This window comes from Danio rerio, chromosome 2, assembly GCF_049306965.1.
Source record: "Danio rerio strain Tuebingen ecotype United States chromosome 2, GRCz12tu, whole genome shotgun sequence".
Lineage (NCBI taxonomy): Eukaryota > Metazoa > Chordata > Actinopteri > Cypriniformes > Danionidae > Danio > Danio rerio.
In genome coordinates, this window is record NC_133177.1 from 16,352,537 (window position 1) to 16,367,142 (window position 14,606).

The 14,606-nt window shown below is 37.5% G+C and overlaps 1 long non-coding RNA gene across 2 annotated transcripts; it reads left to right on the top strand.

The window, feature by feature from the left end:
* The first annotated feature begins 3,160 nt into the window (after positions 1-3,160).
* Positions 3,161-4,333, top strand: LOC137487711 (uncharacterized). 2 transcript variants are annotated; one of them, XR_011006392.2, is made up of 3 exons: positions 3,161-3,231; positions 3,406-3,523; positions 4,263-4,333. It is a non-coding gene; the product is annotated as an uncharacterized lncRNA (long non-coding RNA). The 2 variants fall into 2 exon arrangements; XR_011006391.2 differs by lacking the exon at positions 4,263-4,333 and having other exon boundaries at positions 3,406-3,641.
* The last annotated feature ends 10,273 nt before the right edge of the window (positions 4,334-14,606 follow it).

Sequence of the window (14,606 nt, forward strand, 5' to 3'; positions counted from 1 at the left end):
GAGGAACAGTGCTTCACTTTAATTTACAACCCTCAAATGTGGTATTTACCCTGTAAGTACAGGGAACAAGGGAGGAACAGTGCTTCACTTTAATTTACAACCCTCAAATGTGGTATTTACCCTGTAAGTACAGGGAACAAGGAGGGAACAAATACTGTATTCACCCTTTAACTACAGGGAACAAAGAGGGAAGAAGCTGAACTTTAACACACTAGTGTATACGTAAACACCAAGAACAGAGTAAACTACAGCAACAGTTTTTATTGATTGAAGACCAAATTACTACATTTTTCTATAAAGCACCAGCTATACATTTACTGAAATGCAACAGTTAGCCCCCCTGTGCAAACAGCAGTAAAGATGCGAGCCTGTTTTAATCTACATTGAATCCTGACGGTAGGCCTATGTCATGCAGTTATTTGTTGATAGTGAGTTATGGAGATATTGATGGCTTTGGTGAGATCGACGAGTAAACATAAGGTAAGTAGTGTATGAAAATATATTTTATATTGAATTGCAGATTTAAAATACATACAGTATACAATAAGGGTTCATAATTTCACAGGCTGTAAACCTTTTATTCATTAAACACCCCATATAAAACCCAAGCACACTGTAAACCCTAATGCTGTAACTAATTAATTGAGTTGAGTTCTATTAACTTAAATCATTAAAATTCGTTTATCTTTATTAACCTTGATGAGTATTTAGAACTTTTTCTTATTTTTGAGTTTGAAAAAATTTAATCTTTCAAGTAAGGTGAACAATTCTGCTGGGTTTAATCTATACAAAATGTCTCTTTAAAGTTTCATTAACTCAAATTCTGTCAGCCTAGTGATTTTGCGTCTGACGTCATCCAGGTTCACGTACGTGCTCATGCTTCATTCGTTTTTTTCAAGATGGCGGATCGGCCTCGCTTTACACTACAGTAAGTAAAATATTTACAAACCCAAGAAATATTAAATGTATGTTTTAATTAATATAATCACAGTAACAGTTCAATGTAATGTAGAGTTAATCAGGGTGCGTTTACATGTCGTACATTACAGAAAACATGTTTAGCCTCACTTGTTGCTAACTAACGTTAACATTACTGTTTAAAAAGTTAGAATCAGTGCAATGTTAGCGTTAGTTGTAATGTGTTAACTCTGAATTTTAACAGAGTGTGATAAAGACAAAAAATATTTAAAATCGGCAGATTACATTTTTCAAAAAAATTTCAATCTTGGCGCGAGTATGCCTTTTCTCAGCCTGTGCTGAAGTTGTCATGGAGACGTGCGCTCTCACAACCGCATGTCATGGCGCTGCGCTGAACTCCATCCAGTGTGTGAATGTGGTATTATCTTCGCGATCTGTAGGCACTTCGGAAACGAAAGGCGCAAGAAACGTAACGTTAATCATAACTCAAATGATCTCCGCCTAAACACTTAACGGTATTTTCTGATGACGCGCAAAAACGTAGTCTCAAAACTTAACTCTGTCACACGCAGCTTGTTGCTTGCTGATCCATGTATGAGGATAGCCTGACGGAGAACATTTAAGCTGCGCTCCTCACCTGAGCAGGTACAGAGCAGAGCTTCATTTTACACTACCACATTGAGGTAAAGTTGGTTTTATATTCATACATTCATTTAGTAACAACTTGTGACTCGCTCCATAAATTGTTTACCATGGTACTTTGTCTATTCGTTCTGAAATCACATGCAAGTATGACATGAAAACAACATTACACTAAATGCACTATTTTTTTTGACTGAACAATGTTGTACTTTGAAAGTCATTGGCTGCTAATATGATTTCACCATTAAGAATATGCAAAAATTACCTTTCTGAAATTACATTTTTAAGGAGAAAGTCTGAATGTGTAAATATAAAACTAACTTTACCTCAATCACCAGCACTGATCAACACTTAATATTTCCTCGCGCTTAAGACGACATCTCTGCATATCAATGATTACCTGATTAATGCAATCAGTTAAATGAGTTTAAATGTCATTTAGGTCAAATGTATTTTAAAGGTATGATAAAAGTTTTTTTTTTTTTCAATCTATTTTTTAAAATGTCTACTCTGGAGAGAATATAAACAGCCTAAAAAACAAAGTATGCATATCTATAACACATTAATACAAAATTATGTTATTAAATAAAATAATAACAAAACAAAATATTCAAGAAGTGGTAAACAAGACAGTTTTCTGATGTGCAAATTTTGTAGCTTAAAATATATTTATATCTTAAAAATATAAATATTTTAGTCTATATATTTTTACATCATTAGACAGTAAGGTAAGTTTTGTTATTTCTAGCTTTTAAAATCAGGCCTTAAATTTCTTTGTCGTCCTATTCAGTTTTAGAAATTTCAATACTGTTTAAATTAAATCTGTGTTCATCGAATTAAAGCAACTAACATGATAATCAGCTCTATTGCTAACCGTTTTGGAGGTTAACGTTAGACATCAGGCAATTGTACTACTTCCACTCTCAGCTAAATGACACTGTGACTTTGTGTACATACAGAATTGAAGGTCAGGTGTTGCTGACTACAGATAGGTTCTTAAATGGAGGCATGTAAAAGGTGGGTAAAATATTTATTTTGTACTACTATGCCTGGCATATCCAGATAAAATAAATATTACAGTGTATTTATCAATGATACTTTTGCAGCAAGGAAAGTGAAACTTCAGCTAGACCTTGAGTTCAATTTACAACATGAAGATCCTGCTTTCAACATCTGATCAACACCTGATTTTCATCTGAGGTAAAAAATAGATAAGTAAATGAAACATAATAATAATATTAATACATTTTTTCTAGAATTGTATATTTTGTGGTGTGGGTTTGTTTTATGAAATTCTCTCTTGTTTCTTTTTGCTGTTTGCAGAGTACCAACATGTTACAAATGAGAATTTTCCCCACAAATTCTTTGCAAAACTGGACCACCACCTATTTCATTTGATGACAATTTTAAGGCAAACAGCATCCAAAACTGGCAAGACAGCAGATACCCTGGCTAATCTTTTAAGGTTTATGATGAGCAGGTATGTTTGGGGTCATGTGTTAAAGTATACATTAAAATATAATTTGAATTATTATTATTTTTTTAATTTTTAAAAAATTGATTCTTGATTTCCAGGAACTGAATGATGTCAGTTCATGACGGACTACTCTTATCAGAGGTCTTTTGGTCTTGCTGCGTGAGCGTGACTTAAGATTCTTTAGGAACACCATGGTAAGACTTCATTCATTCTTTTCACAATTAGGCATGTTTAATGAAAAGATGAAAGTTCTGAAAACTTTTACTTAAAAACATATATGTAATCAAGAATAGTTGATGAATCATATAATATTGGCTCAGTCATTTTGATACTGTCCTTACATTAATATCCTTGAATTATGTTTTTAGATTGATAATCCTGCTGACTGAAGAAGCTTTATTGGCCCTGCATTCACTGAGGGTCTCTGTTGTCCTGAAGAATGAATTGGACACCACCCACAGCACACTTCCAGACCTTTCTTGTCTTGTATGGATTAATGTATGCTCTTCACATAATATATAGTAAAGGACTTTGAACTTGTGCAAAAAGTTTTGCTTGGCATGGATGATGGAAAATAAAAAGTCTCGTAGCATGGAAACCTTAAAGAATGAGTTAATGTAGAGCTTTTTTTTTTTTTTACTTAATAAAGACTGTCTCTGGGGTAGTAACTTCAAAACATTTATTTACCTTTAATTGGTAAATATGCATTTTATTATATATAGGGATAGTTTGTCCAAATGTAAAATTCTGTCATTTACTAACTCTTCACTTGTCCCAAACCTGCTTGAATTTCTTGCTTCTGTTGAACACAAAAGTTAAGTAAAGCTGACAACCTGTAACCACTGACTTTCTAATAGGAAAACAAATACTGTGGAAATCGGTGGTTACAGGTCTCAGCTTTTTTTTTTTTTTTTGGTCAAAAATAACCTTTTAAGTGTTCAACAGAAGAAAGAAACTCAAACAGGTTTGGAATAAGTAAATGACAGAATCATAGTTCAACCAAGACTGAATATATATATATATATATATATTGTAACGAGCGCACACATGCCACGTTGCCCTGGTCGCTAATTCAACCCAGCTGGACCATCATCAACACAGGATCGTTCACAGCTGGACGTCATCAAGTGGAGAGGCATATAAACCAAGCCCACGCAAGGAGAAGATGAGCTTCATTCACCCAATGACTCCATGCGCTAACGCTTGTCTCTCTGTCTCTCCACAGCAGACTCCAGCTCGTGACAATCCCACAGCCGACTACTCACTGTCCTTCACTTACTTCCCGGAGCACCAGAGCACCTCTCCTTGAAGAAGAGCACCGTTTACACCCCATTCACGTTGTAAATAAAGCACCCTCCGGGGACTTGTCTATAAACTTATCCAACTGTGTCGCTGTTTTCCCTCTGCCTCGCTACAATATATATATATAAATATAATCTGCTCTCCGTTAAACAGAAATTGGGGGAAAAAATAAATGGGGGCGAATAATTCTGACTTCAACGAGATATATATATATATATATATACATACAGTTTCTGTGTAGTTTACACTAAACGAGTCACTTCACAGAATGTGCACTTATTATTTTTTTTTAACGAATGCCTTAAGAGTAAGTTTTACACTTATTAATGTATTATTAAATTTTATTAAACTTATAGTTGTTTTTTCTTGAGGCTCTTATGTCTGATATCATATTTACATTGTGGGTAATTTTTATCAATTTCAGAATAGTGTTCATTTTCAATCTCTTTATGTCTAATAGTTTTTATCGTTTTAAGACATTTGTAATTGCATAGGAGACAAATTTGAAAGTACTGTTGGACATTTTTTCTTTAACAATAAATGTCTAAAATGGTATTGTCTGTGTGTTTTAAATTACAGATTTATTTTGACAGATTTATGGGGTTTAAAGATTAAAATAATGGCTAATTTTATTTGTGAAACTGACGATGGAGAAGTTAATTTTAAATGCTATCAAAATGTATGAGCTGGGTGATTTAAGTATTTAAAGTTGAAAGAAATTAAAGCAATTAAGTTAATTGGTATTAAAATGTATGAGCTGGGTGACTAAGTATTTAAAGTTTGGAAAGATTAAAACAATTAAGTTAATTGCAATTAAAACGTATAAGCTGAGTAACTTGGGTATTTTAAGTTGAGTGAAGTGTCTTGCATGAGTACAACAAACTCAAAACTTAATGTTTCTGGTTACTTAAAATAGATAATTTCATAACTTAAAAAATTTGACGTAACTGATTACCTCAAATTTTTTGAGTTTTGTCAACTTATTCGGGATTACAGTGCACTGAATAAGAGTACTAATGTACTCACGCAGGTGCATGTACAGTACATTTGCAGATAGCAATAGGTTGTTGCCATCCTTGCATAATTCTTCATGTATACAATACTTGAAGAAAAGTACATCGTAAACGTAATATACTTACGCGGTTCTTTGCGTGATGAATATCTTATTGTTACTCCCCTATTACGCATACATTATGGTTTGTTCTTTTGCAATTTAAAGAAAAGTACAACATTATTTCATTGTACTTATGCGGTACTTTTCATGCTGAATATCTGGTTACCCCCTTATTACCCAAGCATTACAGTTTGTTCCCTTATACCGAAGTAAACGTTATTTATACTTACACTATACGTACAGAAAAGTACACCGTTATTTCACTATACTTACGCGGTAATTTTCGTGATGAACATCTGGTTGTTACCCCCTTATTACCCAAACATTATGGTTTGTTCCCTTATACCTACACATACGTTCATTATACTTACACAGTACGTACAGAAAAGTACACTGTAATTTCACTGTACTTACGCGGTACTTTGCGGGTTGTAAAAGAAAGCGTTACCCAGAATTATATTTTAAATACACCCTTTTAGTTAGTGAGCTGTTCATCTTCTGTAATTCTGAACATTTTTTTTTTGTAAAAACTGTGATATTTCTATTACATCCACTCCCACATTAAAAATACTATAATGTATACTGTAGTGCTTTTGAACCATGTTATAAAATAGCCTATTTAAATTTTATAGTTGCTCTGGTATCACAACAACTATAAACATAACCCAATACTGAAAATACATATTCAAAATGCAATAATATTTACTATAAATCACCATAGTATTTTTTCATGAGGTAATTCGTCTGCGGTAAAAAATGCGAACGAGATCTCCGCCACTGGTGACGTTTCCAGGTGGCTAAACAGCGAGATTCAGCAGGTGTCCGACTTCTGATGTAATTTTTGAGCCCTTCTCTTACTGCACACGCCTGCTCTCGTTTACAATGCAGCCAAGGCGAGGCGCACCTCAAACGAGCCTATTGTCCACCCTGTCATATGCATTTAACTGAAAAAAATAAAATGTCTTAATACAAATGACAATCTTTAGCATTTGTTCTTTTAGGAACATTTAAGTATAAATTGGTTTTGGATAAATTCTGGTCAGATATGTTTCCTATCTTATTTTTTACTTTAAATGGTATGTAACTCGGGCAGAACTCTAATAGCAGAACATAGTTTTTAGTTGTTTCCAAAGGTTTTGAAGTTCTTTCTAATTAAAAAAAAAATATATATATATATAAGAGAAGCAACAGAAATATTTTCCAAAGGTGTATTTTTTAGAATGATAACACTGTCAGAAATATTTGCTTTCTGTATCCATTTGTCCCTGACAGGATGGACATATTTTGCAAGTTGGTCAAAATGTTTTTGCTTATAATTGTTTTATTAAAGGTCCAATAGCTGGACCAACCAGCAATTGTTTAGGTTTAAAGTCTTCCTAAAAGACTAAACATGTGGTTTAACAAAAAACTTGAACACTGTCTTTAAGAAATTTTCTTCTGTCAAAGGCACTCTATGGTGATATTGACCCATTCAGAAAATCCAGCAAACTTCTGATCACTTCCTTAGGAGAAATGTTTCCTAACTACAAAACGCGGTCTGAAGTGGCACTACCCAGAAAGGAGGTAGTAATCGGCCCGAGCTCGGCTGCATTTCAGCGCCTCCGGCTCCGACTCAGCATCGGCAAATGTTATCCGGGCCGAGTATGGCCCGCAGCTCGCTCCTGCACATGCCTTTGTGATGCGGCTGTAAAGCCCCGATTCCTGTTAACCATGTCTGGCCCGAGTCTGGCTGTAGAGTCTGGGCCACTTCTGGCAAGGACTCTCCAGTGTGGCAGCAGAACGCGGCTTCAGCCTCCAGAACAAATTTAAAACTGTCAGGAGAAGTCGACTTTCCGAGGCAAAGACACAGAATTTAATGACACCTGCCTCTGCATCAGTCTCTCTTGATGCGTTTGATTACGCACAGCACCTAGTTGAGGTTGACGCACGAGGAAGATATGAGGTAAGGCAGATATGAGTTATCGTTCATTTGTTAAATAAATGAATGAATAATTTAGTCTTTATGCTTGTCGTGCAAGTTCATTATTAAAATATGAATGAAAAAGCGATTAGAAAATAGGCAAATTAATTGACGGTCAATAATAGGTTATGACGGAATTTTTACAACCCTCTCCGTCAAAATGACGGACAATGACAAAGTCTAATGCGATCTGTATATATATATATATTTATATATATATATATATATATATATATATATATATATATATATATATATATATATATATATATATATATATATATTAAGGGTGGAGCCGAACCCGAATACGGTATTCGGAAAGGCACGAATAGCGTGTTTTTACGAATACTTATTTCGAACAAATACTTGAAAAATTATTTGTATTCGGGAGCAAGAAGAGCATTATATTAAAAAGCTGTGTTTCCTCCTGAGACCACAGTGCGTGAGAGAGAGAGAGAGAGAGAGAGAGAGAGACGCTCAGTCGGAGGGCGGGGCGGAGGTAAAAGGTCTCTGGCGCAAGCTTCTCCACAGCAGCAGACAGAGAAGGCTGAGCAAAAAAAAAAATACTTCTCTGCATCACTATTTTTGTTAAATAGATTTTTGTACCTTAATTGGGTTCCAGATGCAGTTTAAAAACTTGTAGCGGAGTTTGTTCGGCATTTTCCATTACGCTGCATTTTTGGAGTTTGCAATCGGGTGCTCTCTGTTTACGCAACGTTAGCTCTGTTAGCGCGGTAATTTAGACAATAGACTGTTGACAGAGTAATGTTAACGTTCGTTTATAAAGGTTAAAACGATGCTTGTGCAGTTGTGTCGAATAGTATGCACTTATGGGAGTTATATGGTACGTCTTTTGCAGACAGCAAGATATATGCTATAGGCTAGTTAACCTTAGCATAGCTTCCCGTCAATTTTTATTAACTTGAAACTCCTCAAATACATTTGGGCACCATGAAAAAGAGTGAGAGTGCTGCTGAGCCATTTCTTGGTCCTCCACCAGTAAAAAAAATAAAACTTCAGGTTCTGTGTGGAAGCATTTTACAGTCAGTGGTGCTGCAGATGAAACAAACTGATACTGTATAATGTGTGCAAAAGTGAAATCAACAGGGGCAGAGATATTAAACATCTGTCAACATCTTCTATGCATAATCATTCATTTTCTTTACGGCTTAGTCTCTTTATCAATCTGGGGTTGCCACGGTGGAATGAACCACCAATTTATCCAGCATATGTTTTACGCAGTGGCTGCCCTTCCAGCTGCTACCCAGCACTGGGAAACATCCATATACTCTCTTTCACACACATACAATAGGGAAAATTTAGCTTACCCAATTCACCTATATTGCATGTGTTTAGACTGTGGGGGAAACCGGAGCACCCGAAGGAAACCCACGCCAACATGGGGAGAACCCAGTCGAGGCTCGAACCAGCAACCTTCTTGCTGTGAGGCGACAGTGCTACTCACTGTGCCACCGCGCAACCTTCTATGTAATGTATTATCACATGCACTAAAAGCATCCTCTCCTGATACTGTCTGTGAACCCCCCACAAGCATCAATCCCCTCAATCAGCACAGCTATGTTCTGCTAAATCCTCCACAAGCACCAAACCATCAACACAGCCACATTCTGCCCCAGCAAGTCAGTTTCAAACATAAAAAAGTATTAAAAAAAAAAAACTTTGTGTCTGTTTTGTGGCAGGCAGATAATAATAGCAGGGTTGTATCTTTTAGTATTATATAGAATACTTTTGTTCTGCCAGATCTCCCAGGCAGGGTTTTATTTAAATTTATTTAGCTAATTTTAGTTTTTGGAATTCTGTGCATTGGAAAGAAGTTCTTTCAGAAGAAGAACAGTTTTTTGAAGTATTATTTGTTTTTATTCTGTCTATTCAGTGTCCTTCAACAAGAACGGTGGTGGGGTTCATAATATTCACAATGGTATTTTATTAGTTGTTGGTTTAACCATGGATGAGATAATGGTTTCTATGTTATTTTCTTTTCAATGACATTTCTTGTCACATGTTCAAAAACAACAGCCAATATTGCATATCTGTAATTTATATAATGGGTATAATTAAACAATACTTTCACTATAACGTAAATTAGAAGTGTTATAGAAAAAATATATATTTTTGCGCCATTTTGAATTTTACTCGAATACAAATACAAATACTTTTCCCCTCTCAACAAATACAAATACAAATATCGGCTGCTCCGCACATCCCTAATATATATATATATATATATATATATATATATATATATATATATATATATATATATATATGTATGTGGTAACTTGGCATGAAGAATCACACTGAGACAGGACTGCGATCAGGTTGCTTTGCTTTTTACTCACAGCCGTGAGTCAAACATCAAGACGAGCACCGTCTATGCACAGCAATACACACACACTTTCCTTCCGCCCAACAGGTGCAATAATAAAACAACTGCAACCTCTAGCGGTCGACAACAGGAACTGCTAGAACTGTACTTAGTCTACTACACTTCTTCCCCCTTAAAAGTCAAAAAATAACAAAAATGAAAAGAAAAGATAGAAAAAAAAGAAAATGTACCTTGTATTGTACCAAACAACTCTGACTTATCTAACAAAGTCTTTTAGATAACCTTGTTCATGTTTTTCTCTGGCTGACTTCCTTATGAATGGTACCTGAGCAGCTACCTTTTATGGTTTTGGTAACTGTTCAGCCGCGGCATCTGGCTCTTCCTGTGACACCGGCAACGGCTTGTTCCATCCAGCCGACTCAACTGGAACACTGCTAACTGGAGGCCTAATTCCTTCTTCGATGACTGGTAAATCCTGAATCGTTGTGGACTTGGGAACAGTGTATATGTGTTTCTTGCGGAGCTGATCAACATGTATTCTCCATGTCTGTCCCGATCCTGTCAAGACAGTATAAGACAGTGGGCCCGTGCATTTCTCAACCACAGCCGGGACCCACTGTGGGCCGTAGCAATAATTTCTCACATTCACAGCATCACCCTCTGAAAAGGTCAGCAGGTCTGTGCTGTTGTCATGCTCTTCTTTCTGTCTCAACTGTTTCTTTTGTACTTTGGTTGCCAGGTCTGGTGAAAGCAAATCAAAAGTTGATCTTAACTGCCTTGACATCATCATCCTATAATTAAACAGAAACCTACTCACTCTGGTCTCTAATGTTTCTCCTTGCATTTTCTTAAGACCATTTTTGAAAGTCTGCACAGCTCTTTCTGCTAAGCCATTCGAAGAAGGGTGAAGGGGCTGTTCTGATGTGCTGAATTCCATTCCTTTTCATGAATGAAGCAAAATCTGCACTTGTAAAACAAGGTCCGTTGTCTGATACTAACATGCAAGGCAGTCCGAATACACTGAAACTCTGTCTAAGTTTCTCTATAGTGGTCTGGGAGGTGGCTGTAGTGGTCGGGTAAACATCCATCCACTTTGAATGAGAGTCTACAACAATCAGAAACATCTTTCCCTAAAATGGGCCAGCATAGTCAACATGGATTCTGGACCAGGGAGTTGTTGGCCACTCCCATGGATGTAAAGGGGCCACAGCAGGTGCTTTCCCACACTGTCCCACAACAACTCTAGCTCCCCACACTACACAGCCAGCCCTGACACTTAGCTCCTTTTTCCTCTGATAGAAAGGCTGTAACTCAGGATCCACCACTTTTGGCCATCCACTCAAGATGTATTCACGAACTCTGGACATCATGACATCCCGAGAGGTCCAGCGTCTAATTTGAGGTGCCTCAACTGGTGCCTCCCCCAATATGTCCAGCATGAGGACCTGTTCCGAATTCTTCTCCCCTGTCTCGTCATCCTTGATGGGAAGCCTGCTTAAAGCATCAGCACAAACATTTGTTTTGCCCGGCTTGAAAACTATGGTGTAATCATAGGCACTCAGAAGCACGGCCCACCTCTGTATTCGTGGCGAGCCCATCTGAGGAATGGTCTTCTTCTCATTAAAAAGTGAAATCAGTGGTTTGTGGACAGTGCAGATGGTAAAGGACCTCCCACACAGGTATTTGTGGAATTTCTGTATTCCAAAAACTACTGCAAGCCCCTCTTTATCCAGCTGTCAGTATCTTTTTTCAGCCTCTAACAGTGTGCGTGACATGAAACTTAGGGGTCGTTCACTTCCATCCGCTAATCTGTGTGATAACACAGCCCCTAATCCATAGGGGAATGCATCACAAGCCAGTACCAGTCCTTTTTCTGCTGAATAATGTACCAGAACACTCGCAGATTGTAGTAACTTCTTAGAATGCTGAAAAGCCTCTTCCTGTTCTGCTGTCCACTCCCAGCACTTGCCTTTTTTCAATAGCTCATACAGTAGGACTAGGCACGTTGCTAGATTTGGGAGAAATTTACCATAATAGTTTAATAACTCCAAGTAGGCCTTCAATTCTGACACAGTAGATGGAGATGGGGCCTCAACTATAGCCTTCACCTTTTTTTCCACCGGCTGAAGGCCATGCTTGTTCACTCTGTGTCCAAGATACTCCACATCATCTTGCAAGAACATAAACTTCTTTCTTTTGGGTCTCAACCCTGACTCTGCCAGTCTTTGCAGCACTGCCCCCAGGTTTTCTAAGTGGTCTGCTGTGTCCACACCTGTTATTAAGATGTCGTCCAAATAAACGGCTACTTTGGGGATTCCCTGTACCAATCCCTCCATTATTCTTTGAAACATAGCAGGAGCAGAAGCCACTCCAAAAGGTAACCGCTGATACGTAAACAGACCTCACTGTGTATTTATTGTCAAAAACTTCTGAGATTCCTCGTTAACCATCACCTGCTGGTAGGCATGACTCAGGTCCAATTTGGAGAACTTTTTGCTCCTGACAAGGTGCTGCACAGATCCTCCAGACGAGATATGGGGTACTGCTCCAAGGATGCTTCTTGATTTACGGTCAATTTATAGTCAGCACAGAGCCTTATGGAACCATCAGTTTTCAGAATCGGAACTACTGGTGCAGCCCACTCCGAGTACTTTACAGGACGGATTACATTTTCCTTTTGTAGACGAATTAACTCCTCATCGACTTTTGTACGCATTGCATAGGGCACTGATCTGGGGCGAAAAAATCTAGGCACTGCCTCTGGAGAAACATTTCAACCTAATTCCAGTGCTGCTTACTTTTGTGTTTTTCCCACTTTTTCTCAGTGCCTTGAATGTCTCCTCATTTAAGACCGTAAGACTACATCCAGTGTCTATTTCTAGCTTCACTGTGTGTCCATCCATTTGCATGTCAACTGTATATGGATGTACTTTAGCTAGATTTTGGATGTTTACATTTGTAACATGAAATTAGCTAATTTTATGAATATTAATAAATCAACAATAACGGTTTATTCTTAATTATTAATATTCCGGCTTAAGCTTCAGTCAATTTGATCAAACAAACATATGATTGTAAATGATCATGCTCGCGCGACCGAGCGGATTCCCAGATTATGAATATTATTTATCAACAATAACGAATTATTATTAATCATTAATATTCCGGATCAATTTATTGTTAATTTGACCAAACGAACACAAGCAGAGCCGCCGCTCTTCCGAGCGGACACGGTAATCTATTCATTTAGAAAAAGGGAATTTAATTGCTACTACTTTTGAAGTAGATTAATCATTCAAAAGTTTTAAACAACTTATAATAGCTAGGCAGGGGAATCTGTATTCCAGTGACATTTTCTCGTGAGGCAAACAATACAATTCATTTGATTATAATGGAATTTATTGACTAGTCAGACGTAACGAACAAACAAACGCACAAACATACATTAAACACAAAACAAAAGGTAAACCACGTGGAGATATCGGGTCAATAGAACGTGTAGCAACAAAGAGAAATAGTAAAGCGAGGAAATTCAGATTTCAGATAAAAGAGTGACAAAACTTTCAGTTCCACACGCACCATTAAGGACCACCGAGACTATAACAAACACCTTTTTGATAAAAGGGGCACAGCTTAATCGCATAACTAAAATCACCTGGTCGTTCATGTCTGGAGGTCTCTCTTATGCGTCTCTCTTCCGTCATGATGAAAACTCCTTTGATGTCCTTCTTGATGCGTGGAGTTTGTAATGCAGTTCGGACGAACACGATCGCAAACTTTAAACTGAGTTTACTTTGCCGGAAAATAAAGAAAACGTGGCAGGAAAGTCCATGCGGCTGTGAAGAGCCGTGTGGCACGAGGGCCACCGTCAATGATGTTCTTTTTAAGACATTCTCTTTCTGCCCAGATGTTTGGGCAGAAGGTCTGCTCATACCTGCGGGTCACGTGACAACCCGTACAGCATTCTGACCAATGATTTCAGGGGAAAGTTTGCGCGCGAACCTTCCTTTGTCTCGGGGCTGCTCGTATGCAAATTTGAGTGTCCGCCTAAAGCATGCGGACAGGCATTTAATACAGGGCTTTAAAGAATAAAGCAATGCGAGTTATGGTCTTGCTCTATGCATCATGTTTTGTAAAATGACAGCAGAAACCCATCGGTACCAAACATGGGGGGGTTTAAAGTACATCAACCTAATTTTTCATACCCTTACAATATTTATGCTTTACAAAGGCCTAAATGGAACATGCATACAGGTTATAAGAGAGGTTACACAGGTAAGAAAAGTCAGAAATGAGATACAAAGTTTACAAAACATAACACATTGGTTTTGTGCTGGTTCAGAATTTGATGAGTTCATTTTCTTTCTGTCGGAACAGCCTCGTGGGGGTGTGTGTGTGTGTGTGTGTATTTGGGCAGGAATGTCTTTGAAGTTTTCCTGCTTATCTCTCCAGTCCCCCTGAACAACTTAAGCTGTCACGAAAATCCAGACTTCTTGGAGCCAGGAGTCGTAAACCCTTCTGTCGACCAAAACCAGACCGTGATAAAATCAATAAGAAATTTTATCTGTGGACTGTACGCTACACATTCTATATGTATTCCTTAATGCAACCCAGTGTAAATGTGTCCACAGAATCATCGCTGTCACTTTCTGCTACTTTATATGCACGGTGCCTTTGAATGGAGCTAGTTTTATCGCTACTTCCTCTCCCTCTACTGGCCATTTTGTCTTTACTTCCACTAGCCCGCGAAATGTGGCCAATTTTTTTGCATGAGTGACATTTTTCTGTTTTAAATCAACAAACAGTGGCAGTGTGACTTGTTTCCTTGCATCTGAAACAGAGCTTA